This window comes from Salmo salar, chromosome ssa01 (assembly GCF_905237065.1).
Source record: "Salmo salar chromosome ssa01, Ssal_v3.1, whole genome shotgun sequence".
In the NCBI taxonomy this organism is placed as follows: Eukaryota; Metazoa; Chordata; class Actinopteri; order Salmoniformes; family Salmonidae; genus Salmo; species Salmo salar.
Window position 1 is genome coordinate 84,056,421 of NC_059442.1, and position 25,076 is coordinate 84,081,496.

The 25,076-nt window shown below is 42.4% G+C and overlaps 1 protein-coding gene across 1 annotated transcript in view; it reads right to left on the bottom strand.

The window, feature by feature from the left end:
- The window catches only part of LOC106611875 (inward rectifier potassium channel 16-like), an 85,928-nt gene that overhangs the window by 33,904 nt on the left and 26,948 nt on the right, over window positions 1-25,076 (bottom strand). The window lies entirely within an intron of this gene.

Here is a 25,076-nt window from a genome sequence, read left to right on the forward strand (position 1 = left end):
AAAATGCAAAAAAGCAATTAACTGTTTTGTCCTGAATACAAAGTGCTACAGTATGTTTGGGGCAAATCCAATATAACGCATTACTAAGTACCGCTCTCCGTATTTTCAAGCATAGTGGTGGCTGCATCATGTTATGGGTATGCTTGTAATCATTAGGTACTGGGGCGTTTTTCAGGATAAAAAAGAAATATAATGGAGCTCAGCGCATGCAAAATCCTAAAGGTTCAGTCAGCTTTCCACCATGCACTTTGAGATAAATTCACCTTTCATCATGACAATAACCTAAAACACAAGGCCAAATCTACACTGGAGTTGCTTACCAAGAAGACAGTGAATGTTTTTTGTATTTTTTTTAAATGGGCTGTTTTGACTTAAATCTACTTGAAAATCTATGGCAAGGCCTGAAAATGGTTGTCTAGCAATGGTCAACAACCAATTTGACATAGCTTGAAGAAATCTGAAAAGAATAACGGGCATATTTTGCATAATCCAGGTGTGGAAAGCTCTTGGAGACTTAACAAGAAAGACTCACAGCTGTCATCGCTGCCAAAGGTACTTCTACAAAGTATTGATGTGAATACTTATGTAAATGAGATATTTCTGTATTTAATTTCCAATTATATGTGCAAAAATGTCTAAAAACCTGTTTTCACTTTGTTATTGTGGGTAGATGGGTGAGAATTTAAATTGAAATGTAATCCATTTTGAATTTAGGCTGTAACACAACAAAATGTGGAATAAGGCAAGGGGTATGAGGCACTGACCTTGAACTATAGTTCTAGGCTACTACCACTCAGGGGAATTAGGAGAGTCCATTAGCAAGGGTGAGAAACTAAAATACCTCTTTCTTCTTCCAGATGTGAAATGAGTCAAAACATATTTTTTCCAATTGTTCAACAACCTTCCTGACAATGGTTGAAAATGAGAGCTTTTACACCTGTATTCACCATGATTTGACCAAACAAAGAGTAGAAAACTCCCTCTCTCCCTCATGTGCCTCTCTCTTTATCTAAGAAATTACAGTGAAACCCTTATTGCCAATCTGACACTCCTTAGAGAGTGACATGAGTGACTCAGTCAAATGTTTGGTGCTCTTCTATATAATAGAATGTAACTCAGGTCAGGTTTCAACATGGAAATGTATTGACTAACGTGTCTCTGTAATCTTTTGTTTAATGAGATTAGCTTGATTTAGTGTGCGTGCACACACACACACACACACACACGGCTATGATAACCCAGGTGGGTTGTTGCTGTTGTGGGGCCACAGGACGGGGAGATATGAGGCAATGGAAATGAGAGAACTTTCAGGTTAGTGTGACTTCAATCCTGGTGATGTTGATGACATGTAACACACATACTGTACTGAAGTTAACTATGATTATTTGAACACACATACTGTAGTTAACTGGTATTACCTGAACAAGACACATACTGTACTGTAGTTAACTGGGATTATCTGCCTGTGGCCAAAAATGCCTAAAATTAGCTGGGCCACTGTCTGGAAATTGTGAGAATAATACTCTATACTGGAATTGAATGATTCTTTATGTAATATTGCAATAGAAGTAGCTAGTTAGCTTTCCCAATACTCCTTTATGCCTCTGCACATAGTGACAAATATCATTTCATATAATTTGATGTCCTCATTTGAACACCTCCTCAGAGGGTGTTGTCATGAATAGGGAATTGACTTTAGTCCACATAGTCAATTGTTTAGTCCACAGAGTTCCTAATACAAAGCAGAGCTACATGTGCACAAAGTGGAGAGACTGACCTGTGGTTTTTACTTCATGATCAATTTGTGGCCACATATAGCTGTAGTAAGCCTTTGTGTCTGACTATGTTTACCATAACCTTAAATATTATACAGCCTACAATTGGTATGGTAAGACTGTCTAGTAACATCAACTGTTGATTTTGCATTGTGGAATAGAAACACACACACTTTCTACCCAGGTCTGGTATGCCGATGGTAAGTGTAATAAAATGCTTCCTGAATGTGAACATAAGTTCAGCGGCTTAGTGGCTATAATGTCAGTGTTCTTAATCATTCAAGCATTAGTTTTGTAACACATGAAGTCTACACTAAAACTACCATGATTGAGTTGTTTCAGTGGAATGCTTTATTTGCCAAGTTCCGCAACTCTCATAGACAAAACAGCAACATTTTAATCACAAGGCTTTCCACAGCACGATATGCAGCAACAGTAGTTTGGAACAATTGGATTGGTCTTGGTGATAAAATTCTATCAAGGTACACTCTACCAAAACAAATGTTGTTTTCTTTCCAATTCGGTGCTGAAAAACATTTTTGTTTTAGTGATATCAGGTTCTGGGTTTTGGTTGTGACTTAGATTTTGGGATGAAAAAGAAACCCTAATGCTGATGTTATGCCAATTTTCCATAACACGTGCCACACATTCAGACAAACCTGAGCCAAAGTTGCAAACATATTTTTTAAATTTGTAAAAACATATTTAGTTATCTATAGTTACAGGGTTGACGTGTTATGCTTGAAACGCTGTTTTCCAACACAAAACACCAGAGCAGTATCCTAAAAAGCAGGTTTGAGGGGTTAGCGAGGCAACTTTGTTCAACTCGAGATAACTGATCATACAAAAGTGGCTCACATTTTAGCCAGGTAAATTTCTATGGCAACGAATCCTTCAGAATTAACCTGCTCTGGGTCAACTCACAGCTAACTCCACTTACCCTGAATGAAATGACTGAGCAACGAGTTGAGAACCAATGTAATCAGATTCCCTCCGTCTTGCAAAAATTACATCATCCCCTTCATCTGAGGAAGACAACTGATTAAATATTTTATTAATCAAATGTTTGTGTATGAAAAATTGCAATATATCACATTTAACATTTCGTAATGACAGAATGCATTTTAAACTTCATGCACAGTAAAACTTTTGTATGACTTAATACAATTATTTTATCAATAAGAGTGGGAAACAAAGTTGCTTGTGGTTTCCAGTCACAAACTCCTGTTAACGAACTTGGAAACCTCCAGCGCCTTGACCTGTTGTTTCGGCAGTTTTACTTTTATTTTGTTCATAACAGTTTGTGTCAATGCCTGCTATCAACTAGTCAGCTAGTTAAGTTGCAATGGAGCCCATTTTACCTGGAATAGCTAACAAATGTTTCCAGCGCTGTAGAAGCGGTGTTTATTACGCTCTTGTCCGGGACAATATTGACAATCCGGAGTTCCAATGCGGCAATTGTTTGCTTGCGGAGGATTACAGGAATGAGATGTCTATCCTTAGCAAATACATTTCAATTCTGTAAATTGGAACTCTTGTTCTCAACTCCTGTGGCTGGACGCCGCTGAGGCTTGATGGATGTATCCCGGCCTTGTCATCTATCCCTATCTGAATGGCCTGTGCTACCTGGAACTTGCCTGCCAAGGAAGTCATCTCCATCTGCTTCCCCTACTCCATCCTGTAGTGGAGTAGATGGAGAATAGCAAGAGGATTGTTCCAATCAGTGCTGGTCCCATGCAACTAGTCCTGGAAACCGAAGGCAGCGGCATGCTGCTAAGCAGACTGGAGTGTCTGTGAGAGGTCCGGAGAAGATTGTCATGAGAAATAGTGTCGCAGCCCTGGTGCCTGATGTACCTGTGCCTTCATCGCTGGGACTGCCTGTGTCTGCGTCGTCTGTGCTGACTCCAACTACGATGAATCCAGCAGCAGCAGCTTTGTCGTTGAGTTCGGCTCCTTTCCCTCTCTCTGGATCTGATGGGGCACTGCCTGCTGTGGGAGGTCTGGACCTATTGCTGGGAGCAGCCAACGTATGTTATCCTGCTTCTCATGGGTCCATGAAAGGTGTGAGGGGAAGGAATGGGCGGATTTCTCCATCCTCTTCTCCGGCCGTGGTACCTGGCAGTTTAATGGTGAGAAATGTCTCAGTCCCTGGAGCAAAAACGTTGTGCTATCCATGTCACAATCTATAAATGATTGGAGATAGGCGCAGGAATATGTAATAGGGGGTTTTAATACTCTATGCAAAAATACAACATGCCATGAAAGGCATGGGGACAAAGCCCAAAACCAACATGTATACAAAAACACAGAGATGTAACCAAAACAAAAGAGTGAGGTTAAACCTCTAATAAATACATAGGACGAGACCCATAATAACAATACATGGGACGAGACTCATAATAACAAGTCACGGGACGAGACCCGTAATAACGAGTACACAATACACGCAGCACGAAAGCCGAAACAACAAAGCACAAGTACTCACAAGACCAACGGACACGGGAACAATAACCGACAAGACAATGGTGAACAGAGGGCATATATATACAATTACCAATCAGGGGAAATGGGAACCAGGTGTGCGTAATGAAACAGTTTAGTGACGCCTACAGGCCGGTGACGCAGACCTCCAGAGCTGGTGCACGGAATGAGCAGCAGTGCTGGGGGAATCCGTGACAATCCAGAAGCATGAGAACAGGACATCAATAAGCTGCATCAGGAAATTGAATCTATCATAGTTCTTATTGGATTCAATTACATTATGAAAGGCAACTCAGAACAGCTGAAGATGGATTTAAAATAACTGATTGTCTCTGCTTGACACCAACAAACGCCCCATCATATCTGTCGTGGAAATTAAACATGTCAGCAGACTTTTAGCCCTCTTTAACTGGCTACGTGACTATTGCAGCTCTGTGGGTGTAACATTTATTGACAGTTTTGATACCTTCTGGAAACAAAGCTTGTTTTATAAGGAGGATGGGATCCACCCAAATCATTTGGGTTCCTGGATCCTGTCACATGGTTATTAGGCTGCGTTGAGAAAATGACTAATCAATGACACAAGCCCAGCTCAGTTAATCCCTACCATTGTGTCACTGAGTTATCATAATGCTTCAGCAAATGTACATTATCCCAGGGATGTTGGAAGACACAATGTAAGTTACTTAATTTATGTCCCTCTAATTGGCCTGAATCCCTCTGCTGATCCTACAGCTATTGCATGCAGTAATCATGCACCTATGAACCAGAGTTATACTGTTAGCACTGAGGCGGTGTGCCCTAATAGGAAGTCCACTGTGTGCAGCTCACCCTGAACTAACATAAATAACATGAGCATGTCTACTTCTGATAAGCTTCCCAGTAAAGCAATGAAAACAATCAAGAATCAAAGAAAAGTGCTACAAATAGGCCACGTTAACATGTGTAGCTAAAGAAACAAGGTTCATGAAATCAGTAATTTGCTAGTAGAAAATGACATTTATATTCTGACAATCTCTGAAACTCACTTAGATAATACCTTTCATTATGCAGTGGTAGGATATATCTTATTTACATATACCAAGAATACAGAAATGCCAATGGTGGAAGTGTTGCCGTTTATATTCAGAACCACATCCTGTGAAGCTTAGAGACGATTTCATGTTAAAAACAATTGAAGTAATATGGCTACAGGTTCACCTGCTTCATCTAAAGCACATTCTTGTGGGAAGCTGCTATAGACCACCAAGTGCAAATAGTCAGTATCTGGATAACGTGTGTGAAATTCTTGATAATGTATGTGATATCAATAGAGACGTACAGTTGAAGTCGGAAGTTTACATACACTTAGGTTGGAGACATTAAAACTCGCTTTTCAACCACTCCACAAATTTCTTGTTAACAAACTATAGTTTTGGCAAGTCGGTTAGGACATCTACTTTGTGCACGACACAAGTAATCTTTCCAACAATTGTTTACAGACAGATTATTTCACTTGTAATTCACTGTATCACAATTCCAGTGGGTCAGAAGTTTACATACACTAGTTGACTGTGCCTTTAAACAGCTTGGAAAATTCCAGAAAATTATGTCATGGCTTTAGAAGCTTCTGATAGGCTAATTGACATAATTTGAGTAAATTGGAGGTGTACCTGTGGATGTATTTCAAGGCCTACCTTCAAACTCAGTGCCTCTTTGTTTTTATTTTCCCATGATGTCAAGCAATCAGCCAAGACCTCAGATTTTTTTTTTAGACCTCCACAAATCTGGTTCATCCTTGGGAGCAATTTCCAAATGCCTGAAGGTACCACGTTCATCTGTACAAACAATAGTAGGCAAGTATAAACACCATGGGACCACGCAGCCGGCATACCGCTCAGGAAGGAGATGCGTTCTGTCTCCTAGAGATGAACGTACCTTGGTGCGAAAAGTGCAGATCAATCCCAGAACAACAGCAAAGGACCTTGTGAAGATGCTGGAGGAAACAGGTACAAAAGTATCTATATCCACAGTAAAAGGAGTCCTATATCGACATAACCTGAAAGGCAGCTCAGCAAGGAAGAAGCCACTGCTCCAAAACCGCCAGGGAGAAATATCCTCTGGTCTGATGGAACATAAATTGAACTGTTTGGCCATAATGATCATTGTTATGTTTGGAGGAAAAAGGGGGAGGCTTGCAAGCCGAAGAACACCATCCTAACCGTGAAGCACGGGGGTGGCAGTATCATGTTGTGGGGGTGCTTTGCTGCAGGAGGGACTGGTGCACTTCACAAAATAGATAGCATCATGAGGAAGCAAAAGTATGTGGATATATTGAAGCAACATCTCAAGACATCAGTCAGGAAGTTAAAGCTTGGTCACAAATGGGTCTTCCAAATGGACAATGACCCCAAGCATACTTCCAAAGTTGTGACAAAATGGCTTAAGGACAACAAAATCAAGTTGTTGGAGTGGTCATCACAAAGCCCTGACCTCAATCCTATAGAACATTTGTGGGCAGAACTGAAAAAGCGTGTGCGAGCAAGGAGGCCTACAAACCTGACTGAGTTACACCAGCTCTGTCAGGAGGAATGGGCCAAAATTCACCCAAGTTATTGTGGGAAGCTTTTGGAAGGCTACCTGAAATGTTTGACCCAAGTTAAACAATTTAAATGCAATGCTCCCAAATACTAATTGAGTGTATGTAAGCTTCTGACCCATTGGGAATGTGATGAAAGAAATAAAAGCTGAAATCAATCATTCTCTCTACTATTATTCTGACATTTCACATTCTTAAAATAAAGTGGTGATCCTAACTGACCTAAGACAGGGAATTTTACTAGGATGAAATGCCAGGAATTGTGAAAAACTGAGTTTAAATGTATTTGGCTAAGGTGTATGTAAACTTCCGTCTTCAACTGTATATTTTCTGGGTTATTTAAATATTCACTGGCTTTCATCAGCTTCGCACTCAAGAAAAAGCTTCAAACTGTATCTAGTGCCAGCAACCTGGTTCAGTCAACCTAACAGGGTAGTTACAAACAGCACATGAATGAAATCATCAACATGTATGATCACACCTTTACTAATGATGCAGAAATTTGCTTTAAAGCAGTATCCAATTTCATCGGATGTAGTGATCACAATATAGTAGCCATATCTAGGAAAACCAAAGTTGCAAAGGCTGGGCCTAATATAGTGTATAAGAGGTCATAAAATATGTTTTGTAGTGATTCCTATGTTGTTGATGTAGTACACATCCTGGATGCTGGAGTGAGTAGTCGTGCTGTACTTCGCTCCGCGGGTAATATTACATTTCATTACATTATATTACAACGGAACGATTTGATTAGTGTAATGTTAGCTAGCTAGCTACATAGTTGTCTTTGCATCAAGGATAAAGGTGTAGCTAAAGGTGTAGGTGTAGCTTTGAGAAACTAACATTGAGAAACTAACAAGGTTAGCTAGCCAGCTGTATTCGTTCGTTCGCGCCGTTTTCCAAACGGCGTCAACACCACAGCCACTGCTAGCTAGCCAACTTTACCAAATAGCAGTACTGTAGAAACTAAATACATTACAACGGAACGATTTGATTAGTGTAATGTTAGCTAGCTACATAGTTGTCTTTGTATCAAAGTTAAAGGTAAACCCAGCCACTGCTAGCTAGCCAACTCTACCAGCTAGCAGTACTGTATCATTTTTAGTCAATAAGATTTTTGCAACGTAAGCTTAACTTTCTGAACTTTCGAGGTGTGTAGTCCACTTGTGTAGCTAGCAGGACTGACTTTGTGTTAGCTAGCCAACGTTTAATTACTTCTGCATTCCGAAAGGAACTAGACACGGACACGAATGATCCATTGGTAGTTTGTTGTAACCAAGTATTGGTGCTAACCATGTGTTATTGGATGCTAGCATGCTAGTTAGCTACGGCGTCATAGGATACGGTGTACTGGGTGGGTTTCACGGAAGAATACTGTACCAAGCTATCTAGCTGAATAAACTAAGTTTGAGCCTATTCCTGGAAACATTGTAGTTTACATCAATTATAATTTCTAAAGTGGAAGTTGGAAAAGTTTATTTGAGTGTTTCAGTGAATGGTTAGTGAGGGAGGCCCTGCTCTCTCGCTTCCCCAGTTGTTTAGTTAATTTTCACTCCAATCTCCTTTGCATTAGCGTAGCCTCTCCTGTAGCCTGTCAACTATGTGTCTGTCCATCCCTGTTCTCTCCTCTCTGCACAGGCCACACAAACGCTTCACACCGCATGGCCGCTGCCACTCTAACCTGGTGGTTCCAGCGCGCACGACCCACGTGGAATTCCAGGTCTCCGGCAGCCTCTGGAACTGCCGGTCTGCGGCCAACAAGGCAGAGTTCATCTCAGCCTATGCTACCCTCCAGTCCCTCAACTTCTTTGCACTGATGGAAACATGGATTACCAAAGACAAAACTGCTACTCCTACTGCGCTCTCCTCGTCTGACCACGTGTTCTCGCATATCCCGAGAGCATCTGGTCAGCGGGGTGGTGGCACTGGAATCCTCATCTCTCCCAAGTGGACATTTTCTCTTTCTACCCTGACCCATCTGTCTATCTCCTCATTTGAATTCCATGCTGGCACAGTTCACTAGCCCATTCAAGCTTAACATCCTTATCATTTATCGCCCTCCAGGTTCCCTTGGAGAGTTCATCAATGAACTTGACGCCTTGATAAGTTCCTTTCCTGAGGATGGCTCACCCCTCACAATTCTGGGTGACTTTAACCTCCCAACGTCTACCTTTGACTCATTTCTCTCTGCCTCCTTCTTTCCACTCCTCTCCTCTTTTGACCTCAACCTATCACCGTCCCCCACTACTCACAAGGCAGGCAATACGCTTGACCTCATCTTTACTAGATGCTGTTCTTCTACTAATCTCACTGCAACTCCTCTCCAAGTCTCCGACCACTACCTTGTATCCTTTTCCCTCTCGCTCTCCTCCAACACTACTCACTCTGCCCCTACTCAGATGGTATTGCGCCGTCGCAACCTTCGCTCTCTCTCTCCTGCTACTCTCTCCTCTTCCATCCTATCATCTCTTCCCTATGCTCAATCCTTCTCCAACCAATCTCCTGATTCTGCCTCCTCAACCCTCCTCTCCTCCCTTTCTGCATCCTTTGACTCTCTATGTCCCCTATCCTCCCGGCCGGCTCGGTCCTCCCCTCCTGCTCTGTGGCTTGACGACTCATTGCGAGCTCACAGAACTGGGCTCCGGGCAGCCGAGCGGAAATGGAGGAAAACTAGCCTCCCTGCGGACCTGGCATCTTTTTACTCCCCCCTCTCCACATTTTCTTCCTCTGTTTCGGCTGCTAAAGCCACTTTCTATCACTCTAAATTCCAAGCATCTGCCTCTAACCCTTGGAAGCTCTTTGCCACCTTCTCCTCCTTCTTGAATCCTCCTCCCCCCTCCTCCCTGTCTGCGGATGACTTCGTCAACCATTTTACAAAGAAGGTTGACGACATCCGATCCTCGTTTGTTAAGTCAAACAACACCGCTGGTCCTGCTCACATTACCCTACCCTATGCTTTGACCACTTTCTCCCCTCTCTCTCCAGATGAAATTTTGCGACTTGTGACGGCCGGCCGCCCAACAACCTGCCCGCTTGACCCTATCCCCTCCTCTCTTCTCCAGACCATTTCCGGAGACCTTCTCCCTTACCTCACCTCGCTCATCAACTCATCCTTGACCGCTGGCTACGTCTCTTCCGTCTTCAAGAGAGCGAGAGTTGCACCCCTTCTCAAAAAACCTACACTCGATCCCTCCAATGTCAACAACTACAGACCAGTATCCCTTCTTTCTTTTCTCTCCAAAACTCTTGACCGTACCGTCCTTGGCCAGCTCTCTTGATATCTTTCACAGAATGACCTTCTTGATCCAAATCAGTCAGGTTTCAAGATTGGTCATTCAACTGAGACTGCTCTCCTCTGTGTCACGGAGGCTCTCCGCACTGCTAAAACTAACTCTCTCTCCTCTGCTCTCATCCCTTTAGACCTATCTGCTGCCTTTGATAATGTGAACCATCAGATCGTCCTTTCCACCCTCTCCGAGTTGGGCATCTCCGGCACGGCTCATTCTTGGATTGCGTCCTTCCTGACAGGTCGCTCCTACCAGGTGGCGTGGCGAGAATCCGTCTCTGCACCACGTGCTCTCACCACTGGTGTCCCCCAGGGCTCAGTTCTAGGCCCTCTCCTATTCTCGCTATACACCAATTCACTTGGCTCTGTCATATCCTCACATGGTCTCTCCTATCATTGCTGCGCAGACGACACACAATTAATCTTCTCCTTTCCCCCTTCTGATAACCAGGTGGTGAATCGCATCTCTGCATGTCTGGCAGCCATATCAGTGTGGATGACGGATCACCACCTCAAGCTGAACCTCGGCAAGATGGAGCTGCTCTTCCTCCCGGGGAAGGACTGCCCGTTCCATGATCTCACCATCACGGTTGACAACTCCATTGTGTCCTCCTCCCAGAGTGCTAAGAGCCTTGGTGTGACCCTGGACAACACCCTGTCATTCTCCGCTAACATCAAGGCGGTGACCTGATCCTGTAGGTTCATGCTCTACAACATTCGCAGAGTACGACCCTGCCTTACACAGGAAGTGGCACAAGTCCTAAACCAGGCACTTGTCATCTCCCGTCTGGATTACTGCCTGTGCCATTACTGCCTGTGCCATTACTCCCCTACGCCGCAGCCCGTCTGGTGTTCAACCTTCCCAAGTTCTCTCATGTCACCCCGCTCCTCCGCACACTCCACTGGCTTCCAGTTGAAGCTCGCATCTGCTACAATACCATGGTGCTTGCCTACGGAGCTGTGAGGGGAACGGCACCTCCGTACCTTCAGGCTCTGATCAGTCCCTACACCCAAAGAAGGGCACTGCGTTCATCCAGCTCTGGCCTGCTCGCCTCCCTACCTCTGCGGAAGCACAGTTCCCGCTCAGCCCAGTCAAAACTGTTCGCTGCTCTGGCACCCCAATGGTGGATCAAGCTCCCTCATGACGCCAGGACTGCGGAGTCAATCACCACGTTCCGGAGACACCTGAAACCCCACCTCTTTAAGGAATACCTGGGATAGGATAAAGTAATCCTTCTAACCCTCCCCCCCAAAAAGATATAGATGTAGTATTGTAAAGTGGTTGTTCCACTGGATATCATAAGGTGATTGCACCAATTTGTAAGTCGCTCTGGGTAAGACCATCTGCTAAATGACGTAAATGTAAATGTAAATAATATTTGTTGGTCTGTGGTGTGTAATGAGGAGCATCCAGATGCTGCACTTGACACATTTATGAAATTGCTTATTACAGATACTAATAAGCATGCACCCATTAATAAGATTACTGTAACAACTGTTAAATCCATGTGGATTGATGAGTAATTGAAAATATGTATGGTTGAGAGGGATGAGGCAAAAGGAATGGCAAATAATTCTGTCTGCACAACCAATTGGCTGTACTGCAAATTGTACTGAAACTATACTATGAAACAAAGATAAATGATATGAAGAATGATAGTAAAAAGCTTTGGAGCACCTTAACAAAAATTTGGGCAAAAAGGCAAACTCAGCTCCATCATTCATTGAATCAGATGGCTCATTCGTCACAAAACTCACTGATGTTGCCAGTTACTTTAATTATTGTTTCATTGGCAAGATTAACAACCAGGCATGACATGCCAGTGTGGCTTTTGACATTATCAACCATTATCAACCCTAAACCTCAACAAAATATTGTAATAAATAATGTGTAAATTGAGCAAGTTGAGGTGACTGAAGTGCTTGGAGTAACCCTGGATTGTAAACTGTTATGGTCCGAACATGTTGATACCACAGTTGCTAAGATTTGGAGAAGTCTATCCATAATAAAGAGCTGCTCTGCCTTTTTAACAACACAATCAACAAGGCAGGTCCTACAGGCTAGAGCCTGTAGGTGTTGTCATACCTGGACTACTGTCTTGTGGTCAGGTGCCACAAAAAGGGACCTCGGAAAATTACAATTAGCTCAGAACAGGGCAGCACGCCTGAACCTTAAATGTACACGGAGAGCTAACATTAATAGTATGCATGTAAATCTCTCATGGCTCAAAGTGGAGGAGAGATTGACTTCATCGCTACATGTTTTTGTAAGAAGTGTTGACATGCTGAATGCACCGAGGTGTCGGATTAAACTAATAGCACACAGCTGGGACACCCTTGCATACCCCACAAGACATGCCACCAGAGGTCTTTTCACAATCCCCAAGTTAAGAACATACTATGGGAGGTGCACAGTACTACATAGAGCTATTACTACATGGAACTCTATTCCACATCAGGTAACTGATGCAAGCAGAGGAATCAGATAAAAAAGACAGGATAAAATACACCTTATAGAACATCAGGGACTGTGAAGAGACACACACTGGCACAGACACACTCTACACATACATTTTGTATTGGAGATATGTAATAGTAGAGTAGTGGCCTGAGGGAACACATTTAATGTGTTGTGAAAGTGTTATGAAATGTAATGTCAAGTAATATTTTAAATACTATATAACTGCCTTAATGTTGCTGAATCTCAGGAAGAGTAGCTGCTGCCTTGGAAGAAACTAAAGGGGATTCCGAATAATCCCCAGGGAGTGTAGCTGCTGCCTTGGCAGGAACTAATGGGGACCCATAATAAATAAAATACAATACAATTGATAAGAACACCAAAGATGGCATTAACGATAAGTAATAAAATAAAGACGCCTCTTCTAAAAGCCATTGCCTTTATTTCATTTTGATTTCGTCATAAATGAAAATGTGGCACTGACTTGCCCATGGATTGATGTTGTGGCATTGTCTCCATTTTAATTTATTTTAATTTCACCTTTATTTAACCAGGTAGGCCAGTTGAGAACAAGTTCTCATTTACAACTGTGACCTGGCCAAGATAAAGCAAAGCAGCTAGACACATACAACAACACACAGTTACACATGGCATAAACAAACATACAGTCAATAATACAGTAGAAAAGTCTATATACAGCGTGTGCAAATGAGTTAGGATAAGGGAGGTAAGGCAATAAATAGGCCATGGTGGCGAAGTAATTACAATATAGCAATTAAACACTGGAATGGTAGATATGCAGAAGATGAATGTGCAAGTAGAGATACTGGAGTGCAAAGGAGCAAGATAAATAAATAAATACAGAATGGGGATGAGGTAGTTGGATGGGCTATTTACAGATGGGCTATGTACAGGTGCAGTGATCTGTGAGCTGCTCTGACAGCTGGTGCTTAACGCTTGGGAGGGAGATATGAGTCTCCAGCTTCAGTGGTTTTTGCAGTTCGTTCCAATCATTGGCAGCAGAGAACTGGAAGGAAAGGCAGCCAAAGGAAGAATTGGCTTTGGGGGTGACCAGTGAGATATACCTGCTGGAGCGAGTGCTACGGGTGGGTGCTGCTATGGTGACCAGTGAGCTGAGATAAGGCAAGGCTTTACCTAGCTTGTAGATGACCTGGAGCCAGTGGGTTTGGCGATGAGTATTAAGCGAGGGCCAGCCAACGAGAGCGTACAGGTCGCAGTGGTGGGTAGTATATGGGTCTTTGGTGACAAAACGGATGGCACTGTGATAGACTGCATCCAATTTGTTGAGTAGAGTGTTGGAGGCTATTTTGTAAATGACATCGCCGAAGTCGAGGATCGGTAGGATGGTCAGTTTTACGAGGTTATGTTTGGCAGCATGGGTGAAGGATGCTTTGTTGCGAAATAGGAAGCTGATTCTAGATTTAATTTTGGATTGGAGATGCTTAATGTGAGTCTGGAAGGAGAGTTTACAGTCTAACCAGACACCTAGGTATTTGTAGTTGTCCACATATTCTAAGTCTGAACCGTCCAGAGTAGTGATGCTGGCTGCGATCGGTTGAAGAGCATGCATTTAGTTTTACTTGCATTTAAGAGCAGTTGGAGGTCACGGAAGGAGAGTTGTATGGCATTGACGCTTGCCTGGAGGTTAGTTAAGGGCCAGAAGGGCCAGAGGTATACAGAATGGTGTCGTCTGTGTAGAGGTGGATCAGAGAATCACCAGCAGCAAGAGCGACATCATTGATGTATACAGAGAAGAGAGTCGGCCCGAGAATTGAACCCTGTGGCACCCCCATAGAGACTGCCAGAGGTCCAGACAACAGGCCCTCCGATTTGACACACTGAACTCTATCAGAGAAGTAGTTGGTGAACCAGTTGGTGAAGCAGGCTAGTCAATCATTTGAGAAACCAAGGCTGTTGAGTCTGCCGATAAGAATGTGTTGATTGACAGAGTCAAAAGCCTTGACCAGGTTGATGAATACGGCTGCACAGTAATGTCTCTTATTGATGGCGGTTATGATATCATTTAGGACCTTGAACGTGGCTGAAGAGTGAAGAGTTTGGCGTTCAACTAGCCATGTGCGACAAGCACTTGTAGTTAAAAGCCTGCTAGAGTTAGCGTCAGGCTGACGAGCAATATCAAACGTGGTATTACAGATGGTGAATGTGAAGCGAACTGAAGCTGGGTAGCTTTAGAAATCCCTGAGTAGATGTTGCTTGCGTATATAATGTTGCGTATGTACAAACTATACCCTAAAACATGCGTGTACCAGTTTTTACACAAAAAGTTGTCATTTATAAAAACTGAACTTGATGTGAGAATGTTTTTCCTAGCCACCGTGCTTCTTTCACATGCTTTGCTTGCTGTTTGGGGTTTTAGGCTGGGTTTCTGTACAGCACTTTGAGAATATCAGCTGATGTACGAAGGGCTATATAAAAATAAATTTGATTTGATTTGAATGTGCTTAGCTTCCCGCAAACGTTAGACCATGCACACGCACAGTTTTTAGTGGCTGAATTATTGCATTGCCAGTAGCCTAGTATTTTGTGCAAATGGGGGATATCATGATGTGTATTCACAGCAAAACAACAAGTCGATCTAAATATAATAACAAGATGCAATCATTTGCCATTAGTAAGAAGAGTAAAAATAAAGTAAATTCCTCACTTTTTCTGACCGTGATATTTTCATACTGGTGAAGTAGCTTGCAGCCTACAACATCGCATCTCTCATTTAATTGGACTCACTTCACAGTGGTAAATAGATAAGCTATTTTTAACTATTTGTTTCCATGTGATCTGATCCAGAGAGCAGTTTATCGCTAAAACAGATGGTTCACCTTTTCTCTCTACGTCTACGTCTGAATAGCCTAATGTAATGTCAAATGTCTAAAGTAAACAATATTTAATTCATAAACATAATGCATATTTTCATAACTCATTGCAGAGTAAATTCAGCCCACCTTTTCTGGCCATGGTGGGTTCATTTTATAAGGGAGCGCAGTTTATAATATACATTCAAATTTAACAGCTGATCTTTTGCTTTGAAGTGCAGAGGCTACCACTGTAGTTTTCATTTGTTTGAGTAGATATATTAGACAATGTATAAAAATGTGCAGGCAGTGCAGCATATTTAGGTTCAGGAAAAAGTTAACGCATAACATTACTGAATTCAAATGATCTGTTTACGGGTCAACAACAATGTGTAATAGTTTTTTTCTTTCAGAAACAGTCAGATACAGTAAATGTCACTGTAAAAGTTTAATATGGTTTTGGGCCACCAAGAGCTGCCAGAACAGCTTCAATGCGCCTTGCTCTGGAACACTATTGGAGGAATGCGATGTCTCAGGTGCCAGAATTTCCCATAAGTGTTCAATTGGGTTGACATGCAAGCGCACACAAAACCCCATCTGTGCCTTTGAGACCTCTCTTTCAAAGTCACTGAGATCTCTTCATCTAGCCATGGTAGCCAAAATAATCTGCAACTGGGCATTTTTATACTTGACCCTAAGCATGATGGGATGTTACTTGCTTAATTCACTCAGGAACCACACCAGTGTGGACTTTGTATCCCTCATTTACTCCAATGTTTCATTTATTTTGTCAGGTACCTGTACGTGATCAAACTGTTATATGTAGTGTTATATCAAAATGCACACACAATGTCACAAGGACATAAAACGCACTCTATTTGTGGAACGACCCAAGTATTGGCTTGTGTTGCTGTGGTCGACATAGGAAATGGATTTCAATGGCCACCAGAATCTGACACCCATCTTCACCCCAGTTGTATAGAGGATAAGAACAACATGATCTCATTGCAACGCCTTGGAGACATGGATGGGACACTTTTTGTCAATGGCCCCCGTGGGAGGCCACTGAGGTTTAAGGTGAGCTTGGTGGGGGAATTGAATGAGTTTAGCCAAGTAATATAATTCCATGTGCTCGCTTAAAAGGGAGAGACAAACAAAGCTGCACAAGTTGTTTAACACCTCTTGAAAACATTTGAGAAGAGAAAAGCGAGGCATATCATGTTTCTCTGTACATGATTAGTTGTTTTATTTCCCTTGTTGTAACTCAGTAGAAGGCCCTCAGACAGATTCCTGTGGGTTTCTGTCTGAGAATATGTGTGTCTGTGTAACACTGCCAATTTTATGGGCATGATTTCATATTCTGAGAGACGAAGTGTCTGTGTGTGCGTGCGTTTGTGTGCGTTCGCGGGGGGTCTGAAGAACAATTTTTTTTAAATCACCTAATTTCCAGGAAAGTAGAAATCATTTGTTTTCAATAAAAGAGATTCACAGAACTACATGAATAGCAGACTGCTGAGTGATAAGCTCCTCCCTCTCCTCCCCTTTCCTCCCTCTTCTCCCCTCTCCTCCCTCTCATCCCCTCTCCTGTAACTCTCCATGCAATACATAGACCTACAGTATGTATATCTTGTGTTTTTATGAATGTCCTTGTGTATTGACATGGCCTAGATTGTATAAAGAAGTTGTTATGACTTTTAATGTAGTAATATTGGATTTAAGCTACTAAATAATGTGGACCTCCATTCAACTCCTCTCCTCTATACCACGCACCACAATATACAACATTTTGTTAGCTTTAATATATGTAGCAGAGTTTCATATTCCATGATGTGGTTTCATAAAATGTGCATTTTGCTCAGTCTAAAGGCAATATCCCTCTCACCCTTTTTACAATGTTTGTACTCAAAACCACTATACTATTTCCTCTGTTGCGTCTCCTACAGACCTCTTTTCAAGCCACCAGTTTAATTCCATCTATTTGCGTCTATATAATTTATTTTATGGTTTTATTATTATTTGTTCATATTTTTTACTTTCTTATGACGAACCAAAGCTAAATAAGTGTGTGTCCAAAAAGGTTTGCTGCTAGATGTTCATTTTGCCTGTGGAGAAGTTTTTGAAAGAGTCTTGTAGTCTCATAATTCACTTTCCCCCACTCTATTTGTCTTCAACAGTTGGGTGTTTCTTTAACAGGTGGGTGGGTGTTCAACTAGTGTGTGGGTGTTCAACAGGTGGATGTGGTTCAACAGGTGGATGTGGTTCAACAGGTGGATGTGTCTTCAACAGGTGGGTGGGTGTTCAACAGGTGGGTGTGTCTTCAAGGTATTTGGTCTGTAATGACTCAGAAAGAACCCCCATTTCTAAGAACCTGAACAATCAAACAAACAAATAAACACAAAAACAAACACGCCTGGTTGTGGCAGGAGGCTTGTCGGCCACCCTCACTAATGTTTACACTGTCTGTACTAGTTCTGGTTCACTGCAGGTCACTAGCTTTACCCATGTGTTAAACATTAGGAGAGAAAGAAGTTTGCCTATGCCTCCCGTTGATGCTCTTTGCTTCTGAGGACGTACACTACCTCTGTGTTCTCTTTGATCCGCATGATTTTGAGGTGTTCTCTACGACTGTATGTGCTGTAAAAAGGCTGTGGCCCAGTCAATATGAGAATATTCTCTCCTCCTGCTGGCGCATCACTGGCTCCATCAAGGCTGCTGTCTGGAGTACGTTACACTGCAAGCCAACAGAAATAATTGACACCCAAGATCTCTGTGTTGTTTTTAAACATACAGATGTTTTTGCCTCACACACACACGTGAGCAGACACACACAAAAAATCGTATCAAATGCTTGTGCTTCTAGTTCTGACAGTGCAGTAATATTTAACAAGTAATCTAACAATTTCCCAACAACTACCTCATACACACAAAACTAAAGGGGTGAATGAGAATATGTACATATAAATATATGGATGTGCGATGGTCGAGCGGCATAGGCAAGGTGCAATACAGTGAGAGAAAAAAGTATTTGATCCCCTGCTGATTTTGTACATTTTCCCACTGACAAAGAAATGATCAGTCTATAATTTTAATGGTAGGTTTATTTGAACAGTGAAAGACAGAATAACAACAACAAAAAATCCAGAAAAACACATGTCAAAAATGTTCTAAAATTATTTGCATTTTAATGAGGGAAATAAGTATTTGACCCCTCTGCAAAACATGACGTAGTACTTGGTGGCAAAACCCTTGTTGACAATCACAGAGGTCAGACGTTTCTTGTAGTTGGCCACCATGTTTGTACACATCTCAGGAGGGATTTTGTCCCACTCCTCTTTGCAGATCTTCTCCAAGTCATTAAGGTTTCGAGGCTGACATTTGGCAACTCAAACCTTCAGCTCCCTCCACAGATTTTCTATGGGATTAAGGTCTGGAGACTGGCTAGGCCACTCCAGGACCTTAATGTGCTTCTTCTTGAGACACTCCTTTGTTGCCTTGGCTGTGTGTTTTGGGTCATTGTCATGCTGGAATACCCATCCACAACCCATTTTCAATGCCCTGGCTGAGGGAAGGAGGTTCTCACCTAAGATTTGACAGTACATGGCCCCGTCCATTGTCCCTTTGATGCGGTGAAGTTGTCCTGTCCCCTTAGCAGAAAAACACCCCTAAAGCATAATGTTTCCACCTCCATGTTTGACGGTGGGGATGGTGTTCTTGGGGTCATAGGCAGTATTCCTCCTCCTTCAAACACGGCGAGTTGAGTTGATGCCAATTTTAGTCTCATCTGACCACAACACTTTCACCCAGTTGTCCTCTGAATCATTCAGATGTTCATTGGCAAACTTCAGACGCATGTATATGTGCTTTCTTGAGCAGGGGGACCTTGCGGGCGCTGCAGGATTTCAGTCCTTCATGGCGTAGTGTGTTACCAATTGTTTTCTTGGTGACTATGGTTCCAGTTGCCTTGAGATCATTGACAAGATCATCCCGTGTAGTACTGGGCTGATTACTCACCGTTCTCATGATCATTGCGACTCCACGAGGTGAGATCTTGCATGGAGCCCCAGGATGAGGGAGATTGACAGTTCTTTTGTCTTTCTTCCATTTGCAAATAATCGCACCAACTGTTGTCACCTTCTCACCAAGCTGCTTGGCTATGGTCTTGTAGCCCATTCCAGGCTTGTGTAGGTCTACAATCTTGTCCCTGACATCCTTGGAGAGCTCTTTGGTCTTGGCCATGGTGGAGAGTTTGGAATCTGATTGATTGATTGATTGCTTCTATGGACAGGTGTCTTTTATACAGGTAACAATCTGAGATTAGGAGCACTCCCTTTAAGAGTGTGCTCCTAATCTCAGCTCGTTACCTGTATAAAAGACACCTGGGAGCCAGAAATCTTTCTGATTGAGAGGGGGTCAAATACTTATTTCCCTCATTAAAATGCAAATCAATTTATAACATTTTTGACATGCGTTTTTCTGGATTTTTGTTGTTGTTATTCTGTCTCTCACTGTTCAAATAAACCTACCATTAAAATTATAGACTGATCATTTCTTTGTCAGTGGGCAAACGTACAAAATCAGCAGGGGATCAAATACTTTTTTCCCTCACTGTAGATGGTATATACATATGTATATACAATAGATGGTATATACATATATACATACATATGATATCAGTAATGTAAGATATGTAAACATTATTAAAGTGGCATTATTTAAAGTGGTATTGTTTAAAGTGACTAGTGATCAATTTTCTAAATTGGCCAGTGATTGGTTCTCAATGTAGGCAGCAGCCTCTCTGAGTTAGTGATTGCTGTTTAGCAGTCTGATGGCCTTGAGATTGAAAAACAGCTTCTGTGTCTCGGTCCCAGCTTTGATGAACCTGTCCTGACCTCACCTTCTGGATGGTAGCTGTGTGAACAGGCAGTGGCTTGGGTGGATGTTGTCCTTGATTATCTTTTTGGCCTTCCTGTGACATAGGGTGCTGCAGGTGTCATGGAGGGCAGGTAGATTTCCCCCGGTGATGCGTTGTGAAGCCCACACCACCCTCTAGAGAGCCTTGTCGTTGAGGGCGGTGCAGTTTCCGTACCTGGCCATGATACAGCCCGACAGGATGCTCTCGATTGTGCATCTGTAAAAGTTTGTCAGGGTTTTGGGTGACAAGCCAAATTTCTTCTGCCTCCTGAGGTCGAAGAGGTGCTGTTGCACCCTCTTACCACACTGTCTGTGTGTGTGGACCATTTCAGTTAGTCTGTCATGTGTATGCCGAGGAACTTTTCACCTTCTCCACAGCTGTCCCTTCGATGTGAGAGAGAATAAAGTAGACGGCGCGCGTCAAATGTCTGATTTATGACCCTATGTCCGATGACGCATACATGCCCAAATAAGGGCATCCGGTCAGGACATCCTGGCGGGAAGGTGTCACGTGGTTATGGCCATATAGGTGCATCCTGTTCCTGTTGTTACGTGTTAGAGTGTGTGTTATTTTATATCTATATTGCATCTATTCCTTTGAAGTTGTCATGATGGTTGATGTGTAGGGACCTCGTTGAACTGGGGGGGGGGGGGATGTGTTTGAACATTTCAAAGAGGATGGCTCCCCACCCCACCTATTTTATTGCTCTTAGGGTTGTTGTCTATGAAGCAGGAATGTCCAGGGGGGATTGTGCTGGCGGCAGACGCCTTATAAATAAGACCCAGAACAACACATGCAGCCCCAGAACACTAAACAAGATTTTAAAAATAAACATGGATTTTGTGATCAGTGGCAAAGCAGTGATTACCGTAACAATGGAAGCAGGACCGCGGCTGAAACATAGAGAAAAGGCCAAGTATAAAGCAACAATATATGATGCGCCTAAAAAGCGGTTTCTAAGGTGTATAGAACCCAAATACCACCCGCAACTGCACTGAAAGATCAAGTGATGATGTCTAATGTACAGCAATGGGGGTATCAGTTTGATTACCAGGCCTGTAGAGTGAAACTCTATACCGTAGCCGAAGGTGAAGAATATACAGACCAGACTTTAGGAGTGGACTACGGGGTTCAAGACTGGCCGGCTTTTCTCAAGGTTGTGTGTCCCGAACTGAGAGTTATCACAAAGGGGTATAGCGTGTTCACGGGCTACAAGACCCATTGGGAAGGTACCCCAGACTCCTCAGGACGAGAATTTCACAGGGTGAAAATACAGAGAAAGAATGGACTTCCTTGTGGATGCGTGGAGTTCTATATCAGCAATGAGGAAACCCGTAACCAAAACATTCGTGATGGTGGCCTGACTGGAGATTTTAGGTTGCGCATGCTTATTCCTTTTAAAAGTTGGGATCTAATGGAATTGAAAATGTTCGAGTTGTTGGACGCTCTTTTTGTACAGAGCCAACAGCGGCAGAGCATTGTTCGGCTAAGGAAGTGCATAATATATACAAATCCTGAGGATTATGATTCAAAGGAACCCCAAGAAGGGTCATCCTCAGAAGGGTCAGACCCCGAAGAAAACTAAGTACGTGGCTGCGTTAACCTCTCTAGGGTAGGTGGCACCAAATCGTCCCACCTACGCAACAGCCAGTCTAACCCCGTGGCGCGATATTCAAATAGCTTAACCTCTTATGGCTAGGGGGCAGTATTTTCACGGCTGGATAAAAAACGTACCCGATTTAATCTGGTTACTAATCCTACCCAATAACTAGAATATGCATATACTTATTATATATGGATAGAAAACACCCTAAAGTTTCTAAAACTGTTTGAATGGTGTCTGTGAGTATAACAGAACTCAAATGGCAGGTCAAAACCTGAGAGATTCCTTTACAGGAAGTGGCCTGTCTGAACATTTCTGGAACTTCTTTGCCATCTCTATCTTTTACTAAGGATCTCTGCTCTAACGTGACACTTCCTACGTCGTCCATAGGCACTCAGAGCCCGGGAAAAACCTGAATGTCGTCATCCCAGCCCCAGGCTGAAACACATTATCGCCTTTCTCAAGTGGCCGATTAAGGGACTCTGGGCTTAGGCGCGTGACCTGACCGCCCCCGTCTTTGTGATTTTTTCCTCTGTTTGCCGAAAAGGAGATTCCCGGTCGGAATATTATCGCTTTTCTACGAGAAAAATTGCATAAAAATTTATTTTAAACAGCGGTTGACATGCTTCGAAGTACGGTAATGGAATATTTAGAATTTTTTTGTCACGAATTGCGCCATGCGTGCGACCCTTCTTTACCATTTCGGATAGTGTCTGGAACGCACGAACAAAACGCCGCTATTCGGATATAACGATGGATTATTTTGGACCAAACCAACATTTGTTATTGAAGTAGCAGTCCTGGGAGTGCATTCTGACGAAGACAACAAAGGTAATGAAACTTTTGTAATAGTAAATCGGAGTTTGATCAGGGCTAAACTTGGTCGGTGTCTAAATGGCTAGCCGTGATGGCTGGGCTATCTACAGAGAATATTGCAAAATGTGCTTTCACCGAAAAGCTATTTTAAAATCGGACATATCGAGTGCATAGAGGAGTTCTGTATCTATAATTCTTAAAATAATTGTTATGTTTTTTGTGAACGTTTATCGTGAGTAATTTAGTAAATTCACCGGATGTTTGCGGGGGTATGCTAGTTCTGAACGTCACATGCTAATGTAAAAAGCTGGTTTTTGATATAAATATGAACTTGATTGAACAAAACATGCATGCATTGTATAACATAATGTCCTAGGTTTGTCATCTGATGAAGATCATCAAAGGTTAGTGCTGCATTTAGCTGTGGTTTTGTTTTTTGTGACATTATATGCTAGCTTGAAAAATGGGTGTCTCATTATTTCTGGCTTGGTACTCTGCTGACATAATCTAATGTTTTGCTTTCGCTGTAAAGCCTTTTTGAAATCGGACCGTGTGGTTAGATAAAGGAGAGTCTTGTCTTTAAAATGCTGTGAAATAGTCATATGTTTGAAAAATTGAAGTTTTTGTATTTTTGAGGAGTTTGTAATTCGCGCCACGCCTATCATTGGATATTGGAGCAGGTGTTCCGCTAGCGGAACGTCTAGATGTAAGAGGTTAAAAATGCTATTACTTCAATTTCTCAAACATTTAACTATTTTACACCATTTTAAAGACAAGACTCTCCTTTATCTAACCACACTGTCCGATTTCAAAAAGGCTTTACAACGAAAGCAAAACATTAGATTATGTCAGCAGAGTACCCAGCCAGAAATAATCAGACACCCATTTTTCAAGCTAGCATATAATGTCACATAAACCCAAACCACAGCTAAATGCAGCACTAACCTTTGATGATCTTCATCAGATGACAACCCTAGGACATTATGTTATACAATACATGCATGTTTTGTTCAATCAAGTTCATATTTATATCAAAAAACCATCTTTTTACATTAGCATGTGACGTTCAGAACTAGCATACCCCCCGCAAACTTCCGGGGAATTTACTAACAATTTACTAAATTACTCACGATAAACGTTCACAAAAAGCATTACAATTATTTTAAGAATTATAGATACAGAACTCCTCTATGCACTCGATATGTCCGATTTAAAATAGCTTTTGGTGAAAGCACATTTTGCAATATTCTAAGTACATAGCCCAGCCATCACGGGCTAGCTATTTAGACACCCAGCAAGTTTAGCCTTCACCAAAATCAGATTTACTATAACAAAAATGTTATTACCTTTGCTGTCTTCGTCAGAATGCACTCCCAGGACTTCTACTTCAATAACAAATGTTGGTTTGGTCCCAAATAATCCATCATTATATCCAAACAGCGGCGTTTTGTTTGTGCGTTCTAGACACTATCCGAAATGGTAAATCAGGGTTACGAGCATGGCGCATTTCGTGACAAAAAAATTCTAAATATTCCCTTACCGTACTTCGAAGCATGTCAACCGCTGTTTAAAATCAATTTTTATGCAATTTATCTCGTAAAAAAGCGATAATATTCCGACCGGGAATCTGCGTTTCGGTAAATAGAGGAAAAAAAAGAAAGACGGGCGAGACCAGTGCACGCGCCTAAGCCCACTGTCCCCTGATCGGCCACTTGACAAAGGCGATAATGTGTTTCAGCCTTCAGCTTTTTCCCGGGTTCTGAGAGCCTATGGGAGCCATGGGAAGTGTCACGTTACCGCAGAGATCCTTTGTTTTGGAAAGAGATGTCAAAGAAAGCCAATAAATGGTCAGACAGGCCACTTCCTGTAAAGGAATCTCTCAGGTTTTTGCCTGCCATATGAGTTCTGTTATACTCACAGACACCATTCAAACAGTTTTAGAAACTTTAGGGTGTTTTCTATCCATATCTAATAAGTATATGCATATTCTAGTTACTGGGTAGGAGTAGTAACCAGATTAAATCGGGTACGTTTTTTATCCGGCGGTGTAAATACTGCCCCCTAGCCCTAAGAGGTTAACCACGCCCTGATACCCAAAGGACTGGTTCAACAATAAAAGGAGTGCCCATAAAGCCTCCGGTTCTTCATTTCAGCATACACCATGGATATTCATACAACATACCAGGACTCCGATACGTCATGGGGGCCAGACCCTAAGGACTCTATGCCTTGCAGCCCACCATTCTACTCCCCCCAGGCAAGACCCCCGACACCCCCTACATATATACAGCCTGAGGATGTGTTTGATCGGGTGGTCAGTACTATTTTTGTGGACA